The sequence below is a fragment of the Leucoraja erinacea genome, chromosome 3 (genome assembly GCF_028641065.1).
Source record: "Leucoraja erinacea ecotype New England chromosome 3, Leri_hhj_1, whole genome shotgun sequence".
Classification (NCBI taxonomy): domain Eukaryota; kingdom Metazoa; phylum Chordata; class Chondrichthyes; order Rajiformes; family Rajidae; genus Leucoraja; species Leucoraja erinaceus.
In genome coordinates this window covers 44,166,377-44,186,197 of record NC_073379.1, presented here as the reverse complement: position 1 = coordinate 44,186,197, position 19,821 = coordinate 44,166,377, and the positions used below count along the sequence as shown (strand labels likewise).

Genomic DNA, 19,821 nt, shown 5'->3' with positions numbered 1-19,821 from the left:
TGGAATGTATGCAAAGCAAAGTTTTTCACTGTAGCTCAGTACATGGGCACAATAATAAACTTCGTCCTGAATCTAAACCTACCACTTCTGCTGTCTTTTCCAGAGGCTAATGTGGCCTGCACACCTTTATACAATCCTTTAGGTTATTAACAGTCATCCCAGCTGCAGTGAACATTCTGATAGAAGAATCAGACTGTACAATGCAGAAACTACTGGGAGTTTTAAAAATAAAAGGCAGAATGCATTCTTCACATCATCAACAGCTAAAAATAGCTAAAAAAATGTATTAATCTTTCTATGGGATGTATGGAGGGTGAAATAAATGGCAGGCAAAACCAATTGTATATATAATATTTATATTGAAATTGTTGTGAGGAACCCAGGAACATTTCTGGCACGTCTCATCTGCAGATGGCATCTCCAGCTGTACTGCTGCCCCTGTAACAAAGTGTTAATCTAGGTTGTCTCTGCAATGTATGAACTTGGCCCTTTTGCACAAAACAAGAATGCTATTAAGCCCTTGCAACATTTGAGAAAGAGTAAATTTTAAAGAAGCTTCCAAATTATGACCATTCAATAATATTATCAACCAGGAGAATATCCTACAGAATGGCACCCAATATGGTGATCCGTGACAACTTTGGAGATACAGCATGGAAACAGGCCCCTTCAGCTCATCAATTCCATGCTGACCATTCACACTAGTTCTATCCTATCTCCCATTTGCATCCAGTCCTGTTATACTAGGGACAATTTATGGAGGCCCACAAACCTGCAAGCCTTATGGGAGGAAACCCACACGGTCACAACCTGCAAGGATATGGGAGGCAACCCACACGGTCACAGGGGGAACATGCAAACTCAATACAGACAGCATCTGAGCTCAGGATTGAACTGGGTCTACGGTGCTATGAGACAGCAGCTCCACTAGCTGTGTCACTGTGCTGTCTGAAAACAATGTTATGCTTTGTCTTGCATCACATGGATTGCATAGTTCAGAAGAACAAAAATAAATGTTACTTTCACTGTTACATGTTCAGTACATTAAGGGGAAATATGTTAGTACAACTTGTTTATGTTAGTCTCCAGATACAACTAATACTTTCTCAACCTCTTGTGAAAGAGATTTGCTATACTGAGACATTGTAAAACACAATTAACTTAAAGGGAAAGAACATTTCATCCCAATCAGTAATAATGATTACAGAAATATGAAAGAATGTCTCAAGAAATAAAAGCACATTTTGTTCACGTGGGATTTCTCCATCTCCTTTTGCCCCAGACGAGAGGATGCTGAATTACCTTTGTGAACCGCGGTGGTTCTTGACGATATCTGCATGTGCTGTTAGATTTGGAGACCAGGATTTTGCCATTGAAGTGTTTATGCTCAGCAGGTCAGGATGATCCCCTTACTCATTAAGATGTTTGAGATATTGAATAATAGGACTGGATGTTACAATCCCTAAGGTTCTTCACCACAACTGACAACCGGTATTCTTGGGGGTGACCACTAGGTGATTTTGCTACCAAACAGACACATCTTCAGTTGTGTACCTCAACATCACTGGGTGTTTCGGCCTTTTATCACAAGGCACCCTCAGTCGAGGCAGGCCCACCACAGGGTTATCAACCCTGGGTGTGTGTCTTATGGTTAGCCTCTAGATAGTCACGTGGCAGCCCAGACAGCATCTTTTCTCTGCAGCCACAGCCAGTGACTGCTCCCTTCTGCTTTTTTCCTTCCATCTTCCTCTCTACCGCTGACTGTGGCTGGTTGGGCTCTGGACTCGTGTCCGTTGGTGGGACAGTACTTGGTTGAGCTTCGCCTGGGGTGCTGATACCCTGTGGACTGTGGTGGTTAACCTGCCACTGGGCTTCACTCGACTGATTTGACCTACCTCTTAGAAGGTAATGGTCAATGCGTGGCCCCACACCAAGCTCTCCCAGGCACTTTTACCTGCCCTGGTGGATCTTGAGACCCTTCTCTGATGTTATCCTTTCCCAGCAACAGGTGCAGCTTCGTAGCTTATGTCCTGCTGGGGCAGCTGCTCTGTCAATTGCTGTGCTAGTTCTCTTATTCATAGTCAATTCCTTCTGTAGCAATATAAGGGTGGATCCAAAAGGCTGATTAACGATGGATCCTGCTGGCAAGAGGAGCTAGCCCATGCCAGCCCCGGTGGGGTCTATTCTCTCTGGTTAGCAGTCTCTCCAGGCTGTCACTAAGTAAGTAAGTAAGTTTACTGGCCAATGATTCCCAACATTGGTTCCCTGCAAGGATACTTTCTCAGCCCCATTATATATTCACGACTGTGCAGCCAGATACCGTCTGAGGGACGGGCTCGACCTGAAACATCACCTATTCCTTTTCTTCAGAGATGCTGCCTGACACGCTGAGTTATTCCAGCATTTTGTGTCCATCTTCAATTTAAAAAGTTCACAGATGACACCACTGTCATGGACCCGATATTGAATGAGATGGAGTACAGAACAAAGAATGAGAACCTTGGAACTTAGTGCCAAGACAACAACCTCCCCCTCAATGTCAGCAAGACAAAGGAGGTTGTCATTGACTTCAGGAAATGAAGTCGTACCCACACCCTGGTCTACAATGAATGAAGTAGAGATGGTCAAAACCTTCAATTTTCTCATAATGAACGTCATCAGAAATTTGTCCTGGACAAATCACATCTAAGCTATTGCCAAGAAAGCCCATCAAGGCTTCTATTTCCTTAAAAAGCTTAGGAAGTTCGGCATGTACTCAAAAACTTCATGAACTACAATGAGCCTTGGAAAGCATATCGGGATGCATCGCAGCCTGTTTTCTGGACAGCTCCATATAAGACTGCAGGAAATTGCAGAGAGTTGTGGATATGGCCCAGACCAGCCTTCCTTCCATTGACTCTATCTATACTTCACATTGCCTTGGCAAGGCTGCCAGCATAATGAAGGACCAGTCTCACCATGGTCACGCCCTCTTCTCTCCTCTCCAGGAGGTATAGAAGTTTGAAAACACATACTTCCAGATTGAGGAACAGCTTCTTCCCAGCTGTTATCAGGTAACTGAACAATCTCTCATTAGTTAGAATGCTGTCCTGACCTATCATCTACCTCATTGGAGGCCTTTGATCTCTTAATCGGATTTTATCAGAGTTTAATGTTGTATCTTGCACTAAATGTTGTATCCTTTATATATGCACTGCGAACGGCTTGATTATATACACTTATAGTCTTTTCTTTGCCCGGATAGCGCACAAACAAAGGTTTTTCACTGTACCTCGGTACATGTGACATAAACTAAGCTAAACTAGACTAGATTGCCCTTTGTGTGTAGGGAGTGGAAGCAAAACTGGGATAACATAAAACTAGTGTGAATAGGTGATTGATGGTCAGCGGGGACTCCGTGGGCCAAAGAGCCTGTTTCCATGCTGCATCTCGAAACTAAACTAAATTAAAAGTTTTTGAAAGAAAAAGTTGCTACATACTTTAAAAAGAACATACCGCATGCAGCATGTCTCAGAAAAAAATGTTGAGTTCCACAAAGCCTTTCCACCCCCTCCACTCCCCCCCATTTCCCTCCTTGTTCTATAACCATCCACTTACTCTTCTGTTCAGGTCATGGGCCAGTCATTTCTATACACAGTAAAACTCAATTCCAAATTTTCATTCAGGGAAAAAACATCCTTTGCACTGTATAATGCAAAGCTTGTAAATTCAAATCAATAGGTCTAGAAATCTAGAGATGACACAGAAAAATATCCTGGGAAGGCAGGATCAATAAAGAGAGAAATAGGATTAAGGATTCAGGTCAAAGAAGGTTCTAACACTATTTCTCTTCCCAGGGGTACTGCCTGACCTGCAGAGTATTTCTAGAGATTTTCTGTTTTTATTTCAAATTTCCCAGCATATAGATACATAGGTACATAGAAAATAGGTGCAGTAGAAGGCCATTCGGTCCTTCGATCCAGCACCACCATTCAATGTGATTATGACTGATCATCCACAATCAGTACCCGGTTCCTACCTTCTCCTCATATCCCGTGATTTCCTTATCCCTAAGAGCTCTATCTAACTCTCTTTTGAATGCATCCAGTATACAATCAACCTCCACTGCCTTCTGAGGCAGAGAATACCACAAATTCACAACTCTCTGGGTGAAAATGTTTTTCCTCATCTCATTTCTAAATGGCCTACCCCTTACACTAAAACTGTGGCCCCTGGTTCTGGACTCCCCCAACATTGGGAACATGTTTCCTGCATCTAGTGTGTCAATTCCCTTAATCATTTTATATGTAGAGGGAGTGCAGAGACGGTTCACCAGACTGATTCCTGGGATGTCAGGACTGTCTTATGAAGAAAGACTGGATAGACTTGGTTTATACTCTCTAGAATTTAGAAGATTGAGAGGGGATCTTAGAGAAACTTACAAAATTCTTAAGGGGTTGGACAGGCTAGATGCAGGAAGATTGTTCCCGATGTTAGGGAAGTCCAGGACAAGGGGTCACAGCTTAAGGATAAAGGGGAAATCCTTTAAAACTGCGATGAGGAGAACTTTTTTCACACTGAGAGTGGTGAATCTCTGGAATCTCTGGAATCTCTGGAACTCTCTGCCACAGAGGGTAGTTGAGGCCATATATTTAAGAGGGAGTTAGATGTGGCCCTTGTGGCTAAGGGGATGAGGGGGTATGGAGAGAAGGCAGGTACGGGATACTGAGTTGGATGATCAGCCATGATCATATTGAATGGCGGTGCAGGCTCGAAGGGCCGAATGGCCTACTCCTGCACCTAATTTCTATGTTTCTATGTTTCTATAAGATATCCTCTCATCCTTCTAAATTCCAGTGCATACAAGCCCAGTCGTTCCATTCTTTCATCATATGACAGTCCCGCTACCCCGGGAATTAACCGTTAATCTATATTGCACTCACTCAATAGCATGAATGTCATTCCACAAATAAGGAGACGAAAACTGCACACAATATTCCAAGTGCAGTCTCACCGGGGCCCTATACAACTGCAGTAGGACCTCCTTGCTCCTATACTCAAATCTTCTTAGTATGAAGGTCAACATGCCATTAGCTTTCATCACTGCCTGCTGTACCTACATGCTTACTTTCTGTGACTAATGTACAAGGACACCCAGGACTTGTTGCACTTTCCTTTTTCCTAATCTGACACCATTCAGATAATAATCTTCCTTCTTGTTCTTGCCACCAAATTGGATAACCTCACATTTATCCACATTATACTGCATTTGCCATGCATCTGCCCACTCACCCAACCTACCCAAGTCACCCTGCATCCTCATAGCATCCTCTTCACAGTTCACACTGACACCCAGCTTTGTGTCATCTGCAAATATGCTAAAGTTACTTTTAATTCCTCATCTGAATCATTAATATATATTGTGAATAAGTGTGGTCCCAGCACTGAGCCTTGCGGCACCCCACTAGTCACTACCTTCCATTCTGAAAGGGAACTGTTAATTGCTACCCTTTGTTTCCTGTCTGCCAACCAATGTTCTATCCATGTCAATACACTACCCCAATGCCTTGTGCTCTAATTTTGGCCGCTATACTGAGGGTTGGACCTTATCAAAGGCTTTCTGAAAGTCCTGATATGTGACATCCACTGGCTCTCCCATACCAATTTTACATGTTAAATCCTCAAAAAATTCCGGAAGTTTAGTCAAGCAAGATTTCCCCCTGGAGCAAAAACAAATGCAAAGTCGATAGTTTAAACTGAAGGTAAGTACTTACCTAACGCTCCTTTCCTTCAGGCTTGTAGCGGGAGCTGCCTACTCCCGCTGCGACGCTGTTGCCTGCGTGAACGCAATGTCGCGCATGCGTGCTGAGCGGGCTCTTCACGTAGTCACTCACGTGACTCCGAAGTAAAATTCCCTGTTTTCGCTCTCCCGCATTTCTTAAAAAGTAGGATAACATTAGTTACCCTCCAATCAACAGGAACTGCTTCAGAATCTATAGAACATTGGAAAATGATCACCAATTTTAGAGCCACCTCCTTGAGTACCCTGTGATGCAGATCATCAGGCCCTGGGGATTTATCAGCCTTCAGTCCCATCAGTCTACCCACCTCCATTTTCTGTCTAATGTGAATTTCCTTCAGTTCCTCCATCACCCTAGATCCTCTGTACATCTGGGAGATTGTTTGTGTCTTCCTTAGTGAAGACAGAACCAAATTACCTGTTCAACTCTTCTGCCATTTCCTTGTTCCCCATGATAAATTAACTTCAAGGGACCCACATTTATCTTAACTAATGTTTTCCTTTTCACATACCTAAAGAAGCTTTTACTATCCTCCTTTGTATTCTTGGCTAGCTTACCTTTGTACATCGTCTTTTCTCCCCGTAGTACCTTTTTGGTTACCTTCTGTTGTTCTTTAAATGTTACCCAATCTTCCGGCTTCCCGTTCATCTTTGCTATGATATAAGTCTTCTCTTTTCGTTTTATACCGTCCTTGACTTATCTTGTCAGCCACAGTTGCCTCTTACTCCCCTTATAATCTTTCTTCCTGTTTGGAATGAAGTACTCCTGCACCTTTTGTATTATTCCTAGATATACCTTCCATTGTCATTTCAATGTCATCCCTGCTAGGCTCCCTATCCAGTCATCTCTGGCCAGTTCCTTGCTCATGCCTCCATCATCTCCTTTGTTCAACTGCAAAACTAACACTTCTGGTTTTACCATCTTCCTCTCAAATAGTAGATTAAAACGTATCATACTTTGATCACAACCTCCTAATGGTTCCTTTACCTTAAGTTCCCCTCAAATCCGGTTCATTACACAACACTAAATCCAGAATTGCCTTCTCCCTGGTAGGCTCCAGTACAAGCTGCTCTAAGAATCCATCTCGGAGGCACTCAACAAACTCCCTTTCTTGGGCTCCATGTGAAGTCAAGGTACATGTTCATTGCCAAAAGGGATCATTCTGGCAGTGATCAAAGGGATGCGAAGCTTTCCTCGGGGGCCGGGTAGGGTTGGGGTGGGGCTTAATGTCAGAGATCACCCTGTCACTGGCAATCAGGAGGGCAGTAAAGCAATGTTATTGACAATTAGTCCTTGGCCATTCTCTCAGTGATTTAAATACTGCACCAACTCATTCACACAGTTGGTACTTTGCTTTAAACATGGATTAAACTCAAAATCCCACTTGGCCACCTTAAAGATTCTCCAGCAGCTAAAATTACTGATGAAATTTGCTCTGCTGTTGGTGATCCCTGTTCCCAAACTGTTTCACCCGAAATGTCACCTATTCGTTCTCTCCCGAGATGTTGCCTCTCCCACTGAGTTACTCCTGCATTTTGTGTCTCTCTTCAGTTTAAACCAGCATCTGCAGTTCCTTCCAACACGCTGATTCAAATTATTGTCAACCTTAAAATCATGTGTTCGTTTTCGACTCAACATCCTCTCTTCAATCGCATCAATGATCTCCCCTACCTTTGTCCTTTTGCACGTGAAACCCTCTTCCACATCATTGGCATTTTCAGACAAGGTTAGATTGTGGTCTTGATCAATCTACTATGTGTTATTTTCAATAACGTCCAAAACTCTGGCGTCCTTTTTCTATATTGTGTTTTATTTAAAATTTTCAGCCTTCAATTAAGATCAAATACAAAAAAAATCAAGATGAACTTCTCCAATGTTGCAACATGGTCATGTTTTACTTTAGAAAATCAGTGAATCTTGGATGGATTTAAAGGTCAAAGGGTAAAAAATGAAAAATGCAGTAATCAACATAGAGACAGGCCCAAAAGCAAACTTTTTGCAAGAATGCCTTGGGGAGAAAAGTTAGTGAAAAACAAAAGAGAAAAGGAAAATCAAGGACAAAAGATTTATAGAATCTCCATAAATGAAACTAAACAAAAATGCTCTGGTAAGTTATTTGAAAGTCTGAAACAGTCCCAGGAGTCATCGTTAAAGACATATGTTGGCAAGAACGAAAAATAGGAAAGGGCAGAAAATCAAAAATATAGGAAACTTGAAGACAGTCAATGAGTTCAGTTATGAAATCTGTTTATTTTATTGAAAGATACTAATCAAGGGCATCATGAGGCTGAAGTTGGTGACCTCTCTGGTCTAATAAGTTAAGAGCCCAGCATTTCACACTTAATTCCTCCAGGGCCATTCCTAATCAATGCCATCTCACAAATGTATTCCATGGAGCCTGTCTGAGAAATCCAAGAGGACCTTTCCCTGTCATTCCACCTTTCTTGAAGTGCAAAATTGACAGGTGTGGATTGGAGAATATTAACAAACTTTGGGGGAATAAACATGTCCAGAGCAATAAAACAATCTTGTAAAATCTTTGCAAATTACATTGAAACTCAAATCAATGCTAAAGTAATAAGGATTTGAAAAACAGAAGAAGAAATACATGAGAATAAAATCCGACTTTACTGATATTTACTCAAAACAACAATTAATCCTTTCGATAAATTACTGATGAATAGATGGTAAAATGCATAGAAAACACTTAGGAAATGGATGGGGCCCGTAGAGAAAGGCATCAGTGAAAATAAAACAGAAAACATAACTCGGAGAATACCGAACAGAATTATTCATGATGGTAGACAAAAAATGGCAGAGAAACTCAGCGGGTGAGGCAGCATCTATGGAGAGAAGGAATTGGCAACTTTTCGTGTCGAGACCCTTCCTCAGACTGAAGTCCTGGTTTCTCTCAGGCTGTTGCCTGATATGGAGATTGACATATGAGAAATGAATGCCAATCTCAGTCAACTGGACTGAGAAATCTGCGTTAATAATGAAGAAACAGAAAGCTCCATCCAGGGACCCTAGCAGATCTTCCACATGAGACAGAGATTCATATGGACCTCTTCAAACTTCTACTGCATTCAGTGCTCCTTTACAATGTGGCCTCCTTTACATCAAAGAGATCAAGTTGACAAGGCGACCCTTTCACCATGCACTTGCACCATGATCTCTCTACCTCGGCCTGCTGGATCTCCCAATTGCTCACCGTTTTAATACCCATTCACACTCCCACACTTTAACTCCAGCCTCCCAGCCAGTGGTGAACCACAGCATTTTGCAACAGGTCATTAGCAGATGCCATTTTCCTGGCCATAAACTAATCTCAGGAACATCTGAACAACAAGGACTCCTGTGTTAAACTATGTATCGACTATAATCCAATCCAAACTCCTGGACCTAGGAATCACCTCCTCACCTTTCTGACCCACATACCTCAATCAGTGAGGATTATTGACAACACCTCCTCCACAATAATTCTCAACATTGGTGCCCTGCAAGGATGTGCTCTCAGTCCAGTACTATGCTCCATATACACTCAAGACTGTGTGGCCAAATTTGGCTCTAATTCCATCTACAGGGTTGCACAGTATTCAAACTTGTGATGGGACAAATCACAAAAAATGACGATGGAATACAGAAAGGACATAGAGCACTTAATGACGTGATATCAGGACACTAATCTTTCCCTCAATGCCGGCAGAATGAAGTAGCTAGTTATTGACTTCAGAAAGCATCCCCTTATCCAATCAGCAACAATGGTGACGAAATGGAAATGGTTCAGAGCTTCAAGTTCCTTGGCATTACTATTTCCAATGATCAGTTGTGAACCAACTAAATTTATGTGACAGCCATAAGGCACACTGACAGTTCCCCCTGTGACTCGAGATGCCCCCTCTACAGATGCACCCTAGAATGTATTTGATTTGATTTGTTGAACCAGGCTGCGATGCAACTGGCCAATATGCTCTCTACTGTACACCTGTAGAAATGGACAGAGCAAATCTCTTCAATCTTCTAAGGAAGTTGAGGGGTTGATGAGCTTTCTTTATGATTGCATCAATATGCTGGGTCCAGGACAGATCTTCAGAGATATGCACCCAGGAAGTTGAAATTGTTGACTCTCACCATCACTGGATGAACACATGTTTGTGGATTCTCAGTCTTTCTCTTCTAATGACAACAATCTTACTGATATTGAGAGCAAAGTTGTTGTTCTGGCACTATCCAATCAGATGATCGATCTTCCTTATAATTTTGACATAATTATCCATAATTTGTCCAATAACAGTGGTGCCATCAGTGAATTCGCCGATTGAGCTGGAATTGTATTGGGTCCAGGTTCTTTCTAAGGTAGGACTAGATACGCGCTATAACTAACGTTCCATCCATTCCATAGACTTTGTCTATGGAACTGATGCTCTACAATGCCGAGAACTATATTCTGTACTTTATATGTACCTCTTTGCTCCATCTATTGGGCTTGAATTTGACTTGATTGTATTTATTTATGATATATCTGATCTATTTGGATAGCGTGCAAAACAAAATGTATTTGTACCTTGGTATACATTTCAATAAACACTTAAACCTAAACCTAAACCTAAACTTAAACTTGCCGACCTGTCTGTTCTAAGCCTTCTGCATGGCCAGATTGAATCGACACACAATCTAGAGCAACAGCACCTCAAATTCTACTTGGATAACTTACAACCCAATGGTATGAACACTGAATTCTCCAATTTCAAGTCATATCTCACTATACCCACTCTCTTCCCTGCACCTCCTTTCCCCTGGTGTGTAACCATTTATCCCACTATCTCCCACCCTTCAAGTCACCTTGTTCCTTTCCTCTCCATTGTACACTTCCATTCCCAAATCCTTTATTTATTTTTTATTCCACCTCTTTTCCCTTCTCCCCATTCACTTTCACCGATCCCTTCCTCTGGTTTTACATTCCACTTAATTTTTCTCCTTATTTGACAATCTTTGCCGCCTTTTCACTTCTCATTTGTCACTTACTCCATCCATCTGGCAATCAAAATACTCCACAATTATATCCACTTTTCACTTGGCAGGCTTTCATCAACCCCCTCCATTCTTTTCCCTTTCTCCTCTCTCCTCACATCAGTCTGAAGAAAGGTCTCGACCCGAAACATCATCTGACCATTTCCTCCGTAGATGTTGCCTGACCTGCTGAGTTCCTCCAACACTTAGTGTTTTGGAGAAGACCAACATCTGAAGTAACTTGTGTCACTACAGGAAACCAGCCTTTTAAAAAGCAGTACACCGACAATTATTTAACCATATATAAATCCAAAGCAAAAATCTGCAGATACCTGAGATCGGAAACAAACAGAAAATCCTGGAAATTCTCTGCAGGTCAGGCAGTATCTGTGGAGGGATAATCAGAGTTGTTGTTGCATGTTAATCATCATTCATCAGAATGTGAAACAATGGTGGTAAAATAAGTAATGGTTCCAGAAAAATGGGAGGGAGGCAGCAGGGGTGAAGGAAACAAGCTGGAAGATCTGTGATAGGGTGTAACATAGTAGTGGTTGAACACCAAAAGTGGGGACAGCGTCCGAGAGGCTAAAGAATAGCAAAAGTTGGATCAGGCGGAGGTGTAAGTAGGAAGAGACATTACAACAGAGGAAGCAAGAAACAATAATAAGTCACGACTGCTAGAAATGATAGGTATAAACCTGGAATGGCCAATGTAAAATAAACATGAGGCAATCTAATCCTATAGCATTGTTCTAAAAGACCTTAGCTCAGCGATATTATTCCTGCTTTTTCTTCGCAAGTTTGAAAGGTCAAACCCCGCATGAGAATCCTAACTAAATAATTTAGGCTGAAGCTTCAGTGTAAATCTTACACTGTTATAGGTGCTGTTTTTTTGAATAAGATAGTAAAAACCCTGTCTGCCTCTTGATGGACATTAAAAAAATCACATACCATTATTCAAACAGGAGATTCTTTATAGCATCCCAGCTGGTGAACGGTCTTATATTCAGCACCTCTTAAAACAGCTAGTTGTCTGTAGGGTATTTTATGTGCAAACCGGTTGTCTCTTTATCTGTGCCACAGTACTGATAACACATCTAAAGTACAATATAATTGATTTTAATATGCAATATCCTGAGGTTTTTAAAGATGCCAGATTGAGTGGTTCCTTTAACTGTGCTCAAATTAACTTTGTAAGTGTCATGTCTATTCTGTTGTTGTCACCAGTTCCTATTCTGTTGGGTTTTTTTTATTTTTGCATTATCTCTCTGCGAAATTGCTAATTTGCTATAAATTCATAGTTACTGTTACGGCTAGCTACAAACAGATTTGTACCCACACTGAGAAGTTGGCTAAGAGTGAAGTGTTTTTTCCCCCCATATTTTTTTGCAGGTTCAAAGCCAAATACAATAAGTCAGTACAACACATGATCCTCTATGATAACACATATATATTAACTGCTACATTATAGACCAGTTAGCCTGACATCAGTGGTCCCACATAGGAGATTAGTGGGCAAAATTAGAGCACATGGTGTTGGGGGTAGGGTACTGACTTGGATAGAAAATTGGTTTGCAGACAGGAAACAAAGAGTAGGGATTAACGGGTCCCTTTCAGAATGGCAGGCAGTGACTAGTGGAGTACCGCAAGGCTCGGTGCTGGGACTGCAGCTATTTACAAAATATATTAATGATTTAGATGAAGGGATTAAAAGTAACATTAGCAAATTTGCAGATGACACAAAGCTGGGTGGCAGTGTGAACTGTGAGGAGGTTGCTACGAGGATGCAGGGTGACTTGGACAGATTTGGTGAGTGGGCAGATGCATGGCAGATGCAGTTTAATGTGGATAAATATGAGGTGGTGGCAATATGACATTTTGGTGGCAAGAACAGGAAGGCAGATTATTATCTGAATGGTGTCAAGTTAGGAAAAGGGGAAGTACAACCAGATCTGGGGGGGGGGGGGGGGAGGGGGTCCTTGTTCATCAGTCACTGAACAATGCAGGTACAGCAAACAGTGAATAAAGCTAATGGCATGTTGGCCTTCAAAACAAGAGGAGTTGAGTATAGGAGCAAAGAGGTCCTTCTGCAGAGGTCCTTGTACAGAGCCCTAGTGAGACCACACCTTGTGTATTGTGTGCAGTTTTGGCCTCCAAATTTGAGGAAGGACATTCTTGCTATTGAGGGAGTGCAGCGTGGGATCACGAGGTTCATTCCCAGGATGGCAGGACTGTCATATGTTGATAGAATGGAGCGACTGGGTTTGTATACCCTGGAATATAGAAGGATGAGAGGATATCTTATTGAAACATATAATATTATTAAGGGATTGGACATGCTAGAGGCAGAAAACATGTTCCCAATGTTGGGGAAGTCCAGAACCAGGGGCCGCAGTTTAAGAATAAGGGGTAGAACATTTAGAACGGAGATGAGGAAAAACCTTTTCACCCAGAGAGTTGTGAATCTGTGAAATTCTCTGCCTCAGAAGACAGTGGAGGCCAATTCTCTGGATGCTTTCAAGAGAGAGTTAGATAGAGCTCTTAAAGATAGGAGTCAAGAGATATGGGGAGAAGGCAGGAACGGGGTACTGATTGTGGATGATCAACCATGATCACAGTGAATTGTGGTGCTGGCTCGAAGGGCCGAATGGCCTACTCCTGCATCTATTGTCTATTGAAAACTCATATATACCTTAACCAATGTATCTGCCAAGATGAGTTTTATGCAGTTGGATATTCTTAGTGACAAGTAATAGTAAGAATAAAGAGAACATACCATTTTGAAGTTTGATCTTTATTTTATGTGGAGTTACGATGAGTGATTACGTGAAAAGTCCCCGCCAGTCCGCATGCGCGTCAATCTTCAAAGCAGCGGTGTGAAATCACAGATAACAGTAGTTGAAGTAACATAGTAAGACTTAGAGAAGACTAGAACTGCCGAGTGATCTTTATGAGAGAGGGTAGGGAGCGGTAGGGAAAGAAATCGCTCATCGTAACTCCTCATGAAATAAAGATCCAAACTTCAAACTGGTAAGTTCTCGCTTAATCTTACTATTTTACTTCGGAGTCACGTGTGATTCCGTGAAGATTTCAAAGCTCTGTGATTTCATGCCGTGAGAAACGAGTCTACACAACCACAACTGCTTCATTGACAAATGAGGGAAACATTCATAATGAAAAATAATATTAACTCCTCTCATCCGGGAGTAAACTAACCACTGAACTTAAAATAGAGTTGGCAAATACCCCTGGTCTGGCAATAGGTTATTATGAAATGTTCAGAAAGTTTGTTCATTCGACCATTCTGCAGTCGCTAGGATGTGGTCCAGCAGAACGTACATAACCTTTGCTGCTCATGTTGTAGCAGCCCTGGTGGAGTGAGATTTGAAAAATATCAGTATCTACTCCTGCATGAGCCAAATCGCGTTTTAACCACCTGGAGATGGTCTGAACCAATACCTTTCTATAAAGTTTTTGTAATTAACAAACATTGCTAGTTCAGAGCCTCTAAGGCTCTTCATGACCTTGACGTATTGTTGTATATGTGTGACCATACATAATCGAAGGTCCATGGGGTATGCCATGAAACTAGTTTGAGACCTCAAGTCTGCTCTACTTAACTAAACATTAAAATATAATATTATTTGCAATGTAACCATCCTGTCCAGTCACAATATGTAGTGACTGAACCCGTTGCGCTGAGACCAGCGCCATGAGCATAACTACCTTATGAGAGCCGAGCCAAAGCTAAGGATGTAGCTGGAGCCCCCCTGGTGAAATAGTGTTAATACCATGTCAATATCCCATACTGCCCTGTGCTTGTCCTGGGAGAACTTCTGTGAAAGATATCCTTTATAATCTCTGGATCAGAGGGTGAAACCCAACAGAGTGAGTCCTGTTTGCTGCAGCAAAGATGATGGGAAGACACGTTGGACACAGTTAATGGTCTTATAACTTAATTTGTTGTCAAAGACTCATTTGAAACAAACTCCAAGATGTCAGTTATCTGTACCGTATTAGATGTAACATTAATATTTAAAAAAAAAACACTTCCCATCTCCTGAAGAGGAAATGTAATGCTTATCTTTTTTGGTGCTATCCCTGCACTTTGCATTGAGCACAAACATGGATTGGTCTGACAATCCGAGCCACAAGAGCAGTCTACTCGGAATCTATAAGTCAATAAATTGATTTTATCATGCAGAGGCTGGTTTCCCGAGCCACAGGCTGAACCAGCAAAGTTTTACATTTAGAATAACCATAAAAGGTTGTATTATTATTCCCGACAAAAGAAGTATGGCTGCATAGGCCAGTCAGACAGAATGACAACCTAAAGCGGGATCTTGCTGACTTTATTGCAAGCCCCGACTGATGAGGCAAAATAGAGGGAGACAAAAATAACTTCCTTCTCCTTGAAGCGAGAATGTATCCTTCACCACTGTTATGCCACACATTTTTGCAACCGGTAAATGAGCCTGGAAACAAACTTATCGATATTCGGTGTTCCATCGAGCCATAATTTCATTAAATACTTAATGATCCAATATCCATTTTGTGTTGTCATTGATTGTACGCGATGATACTCTAACGCAAAATGAGATTAGGTAAATTATTACAGGATATTCTGACTTGATTGCACCCATGTGACTAACTTATGTCACCACCATAGTGTATCAACTCAATGTTGAGCATGCAGATTATGCATATTCACTCAATAACCCTTTAACCTATAGAATGCACCTAGTGTCTATAGGTAGTTGATACCAATAACTGAATAATTGATAACTCATGCAAATCTCCTCCATCTCCGAACTAGAGATGGCATTCATAATTTTCCACCTTAGAGCCCCATCAGTTTATAATATAACACAATTTTACTGACCAGACTACTGGGGCAATGCTAAATACTGTTCGTCCACCATTATGACTTTGGTAGCTTCAGCTGGTAATAGCATAATGTCTGTCACAAAGCCCTACATGGCACTTGAGAGATTACTACTCTGCACGATGTAAGCTCCCCTACTTGCACAGCTGAATCACAGCTACTATATTGCCAATTACACTTCTTCTACTTCTTCTTCTATGTAGTGTTTTTAGGCGGTTGGCAAACAACTTTTTTGGTGCATTACCGCCACCAACTGGCATGGAGTGTGGATCAAACAACACCATTACATATACTAATAACCTATATCCTTCTGAACAAATTGGTTACCCTAAGAAAAAGCAACAGGATTTGATAGCACTTATATGAACTCTCTTGCAAAATATCTACCAAATCAAATTGTACTCTTTCTTTTCTGAACTGCTCACTCATCCGTCCTCTCTCCTCCTCATACCTCTCACAATGTACAATGACATGCTCTATTGTCTCTTCTTGCCCACAGTATTCACATCTGCCTGTATTATGCTTGCCTATTATAAAAAGTGTACTGTTCAGACCAGTGTGTCCAAATCTAATTCTTGAAATTACTGTCTCCTCTTTTCTGTTTTTTCCCGCACATCTCATTTCTCCCACTTTCCTCTGGACTCTGTAGAACCACCGTCCATTCCGCTCTTCCTCCCATTGCTTTTGCCATCTTTCCTTCAGTCTTTGCTTAATAATGTCTTTGATTTCAGTTTTACCTATGTTAATACTTAAATCAATCTTACTTATTTTTGTTACCTCTTTTGCTACCTTATCTGCCATTTCATTTCCTCTAATGCCAATGTGTGCTGGTACCCATAAAAATATGACTGTAAGCCCCATCATTTGAATTCTGAATAGTGTTTGTTGTATTTCAATCAAAATGTCTGGTCTACTATCTGAATGGCTGTGCTGTAAACTCTTTATTGCTAAACTTAAATCTGAACAAATAACTGTCCTTAAAGGCCTAGTATCCTCGACCCACTGTACCGCTAACAATATTGCAATCATTTCACTTGTGTATGCTGAGACCTCATTATTGATCCTCTTCCCTACTTTGATGTGAAATTCTGGTACAATAAATGCTGCTCCTACTTTATCTACTGAATCTTTTGATGCATCTGTATAAATTTGGACAAAACTGTAGTGCCAATTACACTTGATGAATAGAAGGCTGCTTTATCACAACAAGATTGTTACAGGCTCCTATTAATTCCAATCTCTTACCCCAGGGCGGAGTCACAGGCTAATTAATAGTTAAAGGTAAATCCCAATGATGAACAAGTCTAGTTGGTATCACCTTATTCTTAAACATAGTTTGAGGCTGAAACAGTTGATTTTACCAACATACAGCATTAGAATATCCTCCAGACAAGACATAACAAATGTTTTTGAGCTCTGAGCAAGCATCGGTTTTAGTAATCTGGTAAATAACCTGGGAGCTGAAGTTAACCCATTTGCAATGTTTTTATCATTGCCCTTATCCAGATAAACTACAAATGTGTCCGGTGATCTCTGTAAATGGGAGCATCCTATGGATATCAGATGCAAAGTTTCCTATTCAGAAAAATTGATACTCCACATGCGAGTTAAATGACATTCTGCATCTTTCACAATGAACAGGCCATGCCTGCCAATTCCGTACCTGCTCTAGCCACAACTCTGGCCCGAATTCCGAGCCTGTGTTGAAAACCAATCCTGGCCACGAAACACAATTCTGGCCCCAATTCTGTGCTCGGAACCCTAGTACTGTGCAGTTCTTTACATGGTTACATGGCACAACCATTTGTGTGTTGTAAGGCCACTAGGGCCCCTACCATCCTTATCAAGGAATTCTACTTTCATACAACACATAAACTAAACACGTTATCATTATCATTTGTACAAAAAAACAAGTGTAAATATTAACAACGTAGATGGTCCAATATTTTTCCCCTGAGGCCGACTTGGGCCTCGGCTTAGAGACCTCTGCCCAGCTTTCATGATGCCACCATCTTCAGTAACGCCAATGGAGGCGTGGGGTGTGTTGTTGCCGCAAAGATGAAGCTTTGCTCGTCGTTGGTACCTCGATTGGTCCAACATTAAACTGAATAAGGGTAGTGGGGTGTCAAATGGGATAGTCGAGGATGGAGTTAAAGGGAAAGGGTTTCTTAAATGTGTGAGCGGAGAGACAGAGGGGTGTAAAATGAGGGTAGAAGCAATAGGTAGCAAGGTGAAAAGTAAAAGTGAAGGCAGACAAATCCAGGGCAAAAATCAAAAAGGGCCACTATTCAACATAATTGTACAAGGGGTAAGAGTGTTGTAAAAACAAGCCTGAAGGCTTTGTGTCTCAATGCAAGGAGTATTCGTAATAAGGTGGATGAGTTGAATGTGCAGATAGCTATTAAAAAATATGATATATTTGGGATCACGGAGACATGGCTCCAGGGTAACCAAGGCTGGGAGCTGAACATCCAGGGATATTCAATATTCAGGAGGGATAGACAGAAAGAAAAAGGAGGTGGGGTAGCGTTGCTGGTTAGAGAGGAGATTAACGCAATAAAAAGGAAGGACATTAGCTTGGAGGATATGGAATCGATATGGATAGAGCTGCGAAACACTAAGGGGCAGAAAACGCTGGTGGGAGTTGTGTACAGGCCACCTAACAGTAGTAGTGCAGTTGGGGATGGCATCAAACAGGAAATTAGAAATGCGTGCAACAAAGGTAAAACAGTTATAATGGGTGACTTCAATCTACATATAGATTGGGTGAATCAAATTTGCAAGGGTGCTGAGGAAGAGGATTTCTTGGAATGTATGCGGGATAGTTTTCTAAACCAACATGTAGAGGAACCAACGAGAGAGCAGGCTATTTTAGACTGGGTATTGAGTAATGAGGAAGGGTTAGTTAGCAGTCTTGTTGTGCGTGGCCCCTTGGGCAAGAATGACCATAATATGGTTGAATTCTTCATTAGGATGGAGAGTGACATTGTTAATTCAGAAACAAGGGTCCTGAACTTAAAGAAAGGTAACTTTGAGGGTATGAGACGTGAATTGGCCAAGATAGACTGGCAATTGATTCTTAAAGGGTTGACGGTGGATATGCAATGGAAGGCATTTAAAGAATGCATGGATGAACTACAACAATTGTTCATCCCAGTTTGGCAAAAGAATAAATCAGGGAAGGTAGTGCATACGTGGATAACAAGGGAAATCAGAGGTAGTATAAAAACAAAAGATAAAGCATACAAATTAGCCAGAAAAGCTGCCTACCAGAGGACTGGGAGAAATTCAGAGTCCAGCAGAGGAGGACAAAGGGCTTAATTAGGAAAGGGAAAATAGATTATGAAAGAAAACTGGCAGGGAACATAAAAACTGACTGCAAAAGTTTTTATAGATATGTGAAGAGAAAAAGATTAGTTAAAACAAATGTAGGTCCCTTGCAGTCAGATACAGGTGAATTGATCATGGGGAACAAGGACATGGCATACCACTTGAATAACTACTTTGGTTCTGTCTTCACTAAGGGAGAGATAAATAATCTGCCGGAAATAGCAGGGGACCGGGGGTCAAATGAGAAGGAGGAACTGAGTGAAGTCCAGGTTAGCCGGGAAGTGGTGTTAGGTAAATTGAATGGATTAAAGGCCGATAAATCCCCAGGGCCAGATAGGCTGCATCCCAGAGTACTTAAGGAAATAGCCCCAGAAATAGTGGATGCATTAGTGATAATTTTTCAAATCTCTTTAGATTCTGGAATAGTTCCTGAGGATTGGAGGGTAGCTAATGTAACCCCATTTTTTAAAAAGAGAGGGAGAGAAAAAACGGGGAATTACAGACCAGTTAGTCTAACATCGGGAGTGGGGAAACTGCTAGAATCAGATATTAAAGATGGGATAGCAGCACATTTAGAAAGTGGTGAAATCATTGGTCAAAGTCAGCATGGATTTATGAAAGGTAAATCATGTCTGACGAATCTTATAGATTTTTTCGAGGATGTAACTAGTAGAGTGTATAAGGGGGAACCAGTGGATGTGTTATATCTGGACTTTCAGAAAGCTTTCGACAAGGTCCCACATAAGAGATTAGTATGCAAACTTAAAGCAAGTATTGGGGGTTCAGTATTGATGTGGATAGAGAACTGGCTGGCAC

General features: G+C 41.4%; 1 pseudogene; it reads right to left on the bottom strand.

Moving 5' to 3' along the window:
* Positions 1-17,402: 17,402 nt before the first annotated feature.
* LOC129695931 (U6atac minor spliceosomal RNA) lies at positions 17,403-17,545 on the bottom strand (annotated as a pseudogene).
* Positions 17,546-19,821: the final 2,276 nt, after the last annotated feature.